We start from the raw sequence: 7,240 nt of genomic DNA on the forward strand, positions 1-7,240 counted from the left end.
GTTATTTTAGGGTTATTTTTTTGGTGTTTTTAGGATTATTTCAAGGTTATTTCTGTCCGTTCCAGGGGTGGCAGGAGGCCTGACCCCACTGTGGTTTTGGGTTATTTTTGGGGTATTTTTGGGTTATTTTTGGGTTATTTTTGGGTTATTTTTGGGTTATTTTTTGGGTTATTTTTTGGGTTATTTTTGGGGTATTTTTCTCCGTTCCAGGGGTGGCAGGAGGGCTGACCCCGCTGTGGTTTTGGGTTCATTTTGGGTTATTTTAGGATTATTTTAGGGTGGTTTTTCTCCGTTCCAGGGGTGGCAGGAGGGCTGACGCCGCTGGGTTTCAGGGCTGGGTTTGGGATATTTTAGGGTTATTTCAGGGTTATTTTTGGGGTATTTTAGGGTGGTTTTTGTCCGTTCCAGGGGTGGCAGGAGGGCTGACCCCGCTGTGGTTTTGGGGTAATTTTGGGTTATTTTAGGGTTAATTTTGGGTTGTTTTTGTCCGTTCCAGGGGTGGCAGGAGGGCTGACGCCGCTGTGGTTTTGGGTTCATTTTGGGTTATTTTAGGATTATTTTTGGGTGGTTTTTCTCCGTTCCAGGGGTGGCAGGAGGGCTGACCCCGCTGTGTTTCAGGGCTGGGTTTTGGGTTATTTTTGGGTTATTTTAGGGTTAATTTTGGGTGGTTTTTCTCCGTTCCAGGGGTGGCAGGAGGGCTGACGCCGCTGTGGTTTTGGGTTCATTTTGGGTTATTTTAGGATTATTTTAGGATGTTTTTTCTCCGTTCCAGGGGTGGCAGGAGGGCTGACGCCGCTGTCCAAGCTGCCCGCCTGTAACATCCTCCTGCTGGGCGCCCAGCGCCGAACGCTCTCGGGCTTCTCGTCCACGTCGGTGCTGCCGCACACCGGCTTCATCTACCACAGCGACATCGTGCAGTCCCTGCCGCCCGTGGGTCACCCCAAAACCACCCCAAAAACCACCCCAAAATCTGCCCAAAATCAGCCCCAGAATCCCCCCCAAAATCCTCCCAAAATCTGCCCAAAATCAGCCCCAAAACCCCCAAAATCACCCCAAAATCTGCCTCAAAATCACCCCCAAAATCACCCCCAAAATCAGCCCAAAATCACCCCAAAATCTGCCCCAAAACCCCCTCACAAAATCCCCCCAAAATCACCCCCAAAATCTGCCTCAAAATCCCCCCCAAATCAGCCCAAAATCTGCCCAAAATCTGCCTCAAAATCCCCCCCAAAATCCCCCACACTCTGCCCAAAATCACCCCCAAAAAACCCCAAATCACCCCAAATTCCCCCCAAAACTCCCCAAATTTTCCCCAAAATTCCCCAAAACCCCCAAAAATCCCAAATTCAAAACAAAATCCCAAATTTGCCCCCAAAAATCCCCCAAATTTTCCCCAAAAATCCCCAAATTTCCCCAAAATCCCAAATTTCCCCAAAAATCCCAAATTGTCCCCCAAAAATCCCAAATTGTCCCCAAATTTTCCCCAAAAATCCCAAATTGTCCCCAAATTTTCCCCAAAAATCCCAAATTTCCCCCCCAAAATTCCCCAAATTTTCCCCCAAAATCCCCCAAATTCCCCCCAAAAATCCCCAAATTTCCCCCAAATTTCCCCCCAAATTCCCCCCCAATTTTTCCCCCAAATTTTCCCCCAAAATCCCAAAATTTCCCAAAATCCCCCAAATTCCCCCAAATTTTCCCCCCAAAATCCCGAATTTTCCCCAAATCCCCCACATTTTCCCCAAATTTTCCCCCCAAAAATCCCGAATTTCCCCCAAAAATCCCCAAATTTTCCCCAAATCCCCCACATTTCCCCCAAATTTCCCCCCAAAATCCCAATTTTTCCCAAATTTCCCCCCAATTTTCCCCCAAAAATCCCAAATTTTCCCCAAAAATCCCAAATTTTCCCAAATTCCCCCCCAAATTTCCCCCCCAAATTTCCCCCCAAAATCCCCCCAAATTTCCCCAAATTTTCCCCCAAAATCCCCCCAAATTCCCCCAAATTCCCCCAAATTTTCCCCCAAAAAATCCCCAAATTTCCCCCCAAAATCCCGAATTTCCCCCAAATTTTCCCCCAATTCCCCCAAAATCCCGAATTTCCCCCAAAATCCCGAATTTCCCCCATTTTCCCCAAATTCCCCCCCCAAAATCCCGAATTTCCCCCAAAATCCCCACCCCCATAAATTTCCCCCACAATCCCGAATTTCCCCCAAATCCCCCACATTTCCCCCAAATTTTCCTCCCCCAAAATCAATTTCCCCAAATTTCCCCCCAAATTTCCCCCCAAAATCCCGAATTTCCCCCAAATTCCCCAAATTTCCCCCCCACAATCCCGAATTTTCCCCAAATCCCCACATCTTCAAAAACTTTCCCCAGACCCCGAAATTTTTTCCTCCCCCCAAAATCCTGAATTTCCCCAAAACCAAATCTTTTCCCCCAAATCCCCCAAATTTCCCCCAAATTTTCCCCCAAAAATGCCAAATTTCCCCCCCATTCCCCCCAAAAAATCCCTCCAATTTTCCCCCCAAATCCCCCCACGAATTTCCCCCCACATCAATTTCCCCATTCTTACAATCCCAATTTCCCCCCCAAAATCTCGAAGTTTCCCCCACAATCCGGAATTTCCCCACCCAATCTTTTCCCCCAAAATCCATTCCCCCACATCCAATTTCCCCCACAATCCGAATTCCCCCACAATCTCTGAATTCCCCACAATCAAATTTCCCCCCAATCCGAATTCCCCCCACAATCGAGAATTTCCCCAAACAACCGAATTTCCCCCCAAATCGAATTTCCCCCATCCCAGATTTCCCCACCCTTTCCCCCAAAATCAGCAATTTCCCCACAATTCCAATTTCCCCCACAATCCCGAATTCCCCCCAAAATCCCGAATTTCCCCCGCCAACCAATTCTTTCCCCAACCCGCCCTCCCGTTCCCCGCATAGCTACTGGCGAAACGCGAAGCGCCAACCAGAAGAGGAGAGTGCACGAGGCCGACCTGAAGAAGGAGATCAAGAAGCTGCAGGTGGGGACTGGGGCAGAAGCAGGGAAGCCGAGGAACCAAAAACCGCTCCGGGTCGGGGCTGGGGGGAAACTGGGGGTTTGGGAGGATTTTGGGGGAAGATTTGAGGTTTTTTTTGGGGTTTTTGGGAGTTTTTTGGGGTTTTTAGGGATGTTTTTGGGGAGATTGGGGTTTGGGGGGATGGGGTTTTTGGGGTGGGTTTGGGGTTTTGGGTTTGGGTTAGTTAGGGTACGGGTTTGGGGAGTTTTGGGGTTTTTGGGGTTTTGGGGGTTTGGGGGAGATTTTTGGGGTTTTGGGGAGTTTTGGGGGTTTTTTGGGGGGAGTTTGGGGGTTTTTGGGGAGGATTTTGGTTTTTTTTGTTTTTTGGGGTTTTGGGGGTTTTTTGGGGGTTTTTTGGGGGTTTTGAGGGTGGGGTTTTGGGGAGTTGGGGTTTGAGTTTGGGTTTTTTTTTGGGGGATTTTTGGGGTTTTTTTGGGTTTTTGTTTTGGGTTTGGTTTTTTTTTGTTAGGGAGTTTCGGATTGGGTTGTTTTTGGGGGTGGTGGGTTTTGGGTTTTTGTTAGGGGTTGGGGTTTTGGGTTGTTTTTGGGGTTTTGGGTTTTGTTTGGGGATTTGGGGGGGTTTTAGTTTTTGGGGTTTTTGGGGTTGTTTGGGTTTTGTTTGGGGGTTTTGGGGTTTGGGTTTGTGTTTGGGTTTTTTGGGTTGGGGGGGGGGGGATTGGGGGGATTTTGGTTTTGGGGGGGTTTTGTGGGTTTGGGGGTTTTTAGGTTTTGGATTTTGGGTTTTGGGGGTTTTTGGGGGGGTTTTAGGGGTTTTTGTGGGGTTTTTGGTTGGGGTTTTTGGGGAGATTTTTCGGGGTTTTGTTTGGGGTTTGTTGGGGGTTTTAGGGGTTTTTTGTTTAGGGGTGGGGGGGTTTTAGGGGTTTTTGGGGTTTTTTTTTTGGGTTTTTGGGGGTTTTTTAGGGGGTGAGGTTTTGGGGTTTTTGGGGGTTTTTTTGGGGTTTTGGGATTGGGGTTGGGGTTTGGGTTTTGGGGTTTAGAGGGGTTTGGGGTTTTTTTTGGGGGTTTTTTTTTGGGGGATTTTGGGGTTTTTGGGTTTTGTTTGGGGGTTTTTGGGGTTTTTTTTTGTTTTTGGTTTTTGGGTTGGGGTTTTTGGGGAGATTTTGGGTTTTGTTGGGGTTTGGGGTTTTTGGGGGTGGTTTTTGGGGGGTTTGGGGGTTTGGGTTGGGGTTGGGTTTGGGGATTTTGGGGTTTTGGGTTTTTTGGGGTTTTGGGATTTGGGGTTTTTGGGGTTTTGTTGGGTTTGGGGAGTTTTGGGTTTTGGGGTTTTTGGGGGTTTTGGGTTGGTTGGTTTGGTTTTGGGTTTGGGGTTTTGGTTTGGGTTTTGGGTTTTTGGGGTTTTGGTGGGTTTGGGGTTTTGGGGGGTTTGGGTTTTTGGGGTTTGGGTTGGTGGTGGGGTGGTTTTGGGGTGGTTTTTGGGGTTGGGGTTGGGTTTGTGGGTTGGGGTTTTTTTGGGGGTTTTTTGGGGTTTTTGGGGTTTTGGGTTTTTGGGGTTTTGGTTTTAGGGAGATTTTGGGGTTTTGGGGGTGTTTTTGGGGTTTTGGGGGGGGGGTTGGGGTTTTTGGGGGTGTTTTGGGTTTTGGGTTTGGGGTTTTTTTGGGGGTTTTGGGGGGTTTGGGGTTTTGGGGTTTTTTTGGGGGGATTTTTTGGGGTGGTTTTGGGTTTTTTTGGGGGCTCTTTCTGGAGGTTTCGGGGCTTCTTTGGGGAGGTTTTGGGGTTTTTTTGTGGAGTTTTTTGGAGTGGGTTTAGGATTTTTTGAGAGATTTTTGGGGTTCTTTTGAGAGGTTTTGGGGGTTTTTTTGGGGACGTTTAGGGGATTTTTTGGGGTGGTTTTGGGGGTTTTTTTGGGGTTTTTTTTTCTGGAGGTTTTGGAGCGTTCTTTGGGACATTTTGGGGGATTTTTTTGAGTTTTTGGGGTTTTTTTTTTTAATGTTTCGGGGTTTTTTGGGAGTGGCTTTGGAGTTCCTGGGGTGGTTTTGGGGTTATTTTGGGAAGTTTGGGTATTTTCTTATATTTTGGGCTATTTTGGTTCATTTTGGGCCATTTCTGACCAGATCAAGACGTGGGTGGTGTCCAGTGAGATTTTGGGCCATTTTTGGGCCATTTTTCGCTGATTTTGGGACCATTTTTGGCTGATTTTTTGCTGTTTTGGGCTGATTTTTTATATTTTAGGATATTTTGGGGTGGTTTTGGGGTAATTTTGGGCCATTTTGGTTCATTTTGGGCCATTCCTGACCCTTTTTCCCCTCTCAGAGGCTGCGGGACCAGATCAAGACATGGGTGGTGTCCAACGAGATTTTGGGGCATTTTTGGGCCATTTTTGGCTGATTTTTTGCTATTTTGGGCTGATTTTTGATATTTTAGGATATTTTATTGATATTTCTGGATTTTTTGGAATATTTTATGATATTTTTGGTGTATTTTGGTTCATTTTGGGTGTTTCTGACCCTTTTTGCCCCTCAGAGGCTGCGGGGCCAGATCAGGACGTGGGTGGGATCCAACGAGATTTTGGGGCATTTTTTGGGCTATTTTGGTTTTTTTTGTATTTTGGGATTTTTTGGGATTTTTTTTTATATTTCTGGCTGATTTTTGGTATTTTGAGATATTTTATTGACATTTTGGGCCTTTTTGGTTCATTTTGGGCCATTCCTGACCCTTTTTGCCCCTCAGAGGCTGCGGGACCAGATCAAGACATGGGTGCTGTCCGATGAGATTTTGGGGCATTTTTGGGCCATTTTTGGCTGGTTTTGGGCTGGTTTTGGCTATTTTTTAATATTTTAGAGTATTTGGTGGAATATTTTTGGGGCATTTTGGTTCATTTTGGGCCATTCCTGACCCTTTTTTCCCCTCAGAGGCTGCGGGACCAGATCAAGACATGGGTGGCGTCCAACGAGATTTTGGGGCATTTTTGGGGGCGGTTTTTGCTTTTGGGCGATTTTTGATGTTTTAGGATTTTTATTAATACTTGGATTTTGAATATTTTATGATATTTTTGGTGTATTTTGGTTCATTTTTGGGTATTTCTGACCCTTTTTGCCCCTCAGAGGCTGGGGACCAGATCAAGACGGGTGGCATCCAACGAATTTAGGGGCATTTTTGGGAAAACTATTTTGGGATTTTTTTTATATTTTGGGATTTGGGATTTTTTAAGATTAATTGTGTTTGGGAATGAAATTCCTCAGGTTGGGAGATGGGAATAGGGAAAAAAGTTTTTGGGGGGAATGTTTGCAAAAGTTTTGGTAGTTTTAAATATTTTAGAGTATTTGGTGGTATTTTTGGGGAATTTTGGTATTTTGGGGAAATTTGCCCAGAGGATTTAAAATGGGAATTGGTGGTAAAAAATGGGATTTTGTGGGAAGGATTTTTGGGGAAAAGTTTTTGGCTGATTTTTCTATTTTGATTTTTAAGTATTTTAGATATTTTATTGATATTTGGTTTTTGGAAATATTCATGATATTTTTGGGTATTTGGGTAAATTTTGGGGTGTTTTGGGACAGGAGGGGGGCGGGGGGGAAACGATTTGGGGCATTTTTGGGGCCAGTTTTTGGGAAAATGGGTTTTTTTTTTGATATAATTTGGTTTTTTTTTGGGATTTTTTTTGGTATATGTTCATGGCATGATTTTTGGTATTTTGAGATATTTTATTGACATTTTGGGCCATTTTGGTAAAGTTTTGGGCCATTCCTGATTTCTTTTCAGAAAGTTGGGCAGATCAAGACATGGGGGCAATTTTTGGGTAGCAAACGAGATTTTGGGGGGGCATTTTTGGGCTGGATTTTGACCCCCGAAATTTTTTTTGATATTTTGGGATTTTTTTTTATATTTAGTGATATTTTGGAAAAAAATGGAATTTTTGGTGATTTTTTTGGTGAATTTAGGGGAATTTCTGACCATTTCTGATATTTTCTCACCCTCAGAGGTTTTTTTTCCCAATTTTGGGGTTTCAGCAAATGGGGGGGTCAGGAGTGGCGATTTAGGGGCAAAAATGGGATTTTTGGGGCAAGAGGGGGGTTTTGGGGCATTTTGGGGCACGAATTTTTGGGCTATTTTGGGATTTTTTTTGATATTTTAATTCTCCGATATTTTTTTTGATTTTTTTGGGGTTTTTGGTGCATTTGGGGCGGTTCAGGGTGTTTTTTTGGGGCAAAAAATGGGAATTTTGGG

The sequence above is a fragment of the Camarhynchus parvulus genome, unplaced genomic scaffold (assembly GCF_901933205.1).
Source record: "Camarhynchus parvulus unplaced genomic scaffold, STF_HiC, whole genome shotgun sequence".
NCBI classification, from domain to species: domain Eukaryota; kingdom Metazoa; phylum Chordata; class Aves; order Passeriformes; family Thraupidae; genus Camarhynchus; species Camarhynchus parvulus.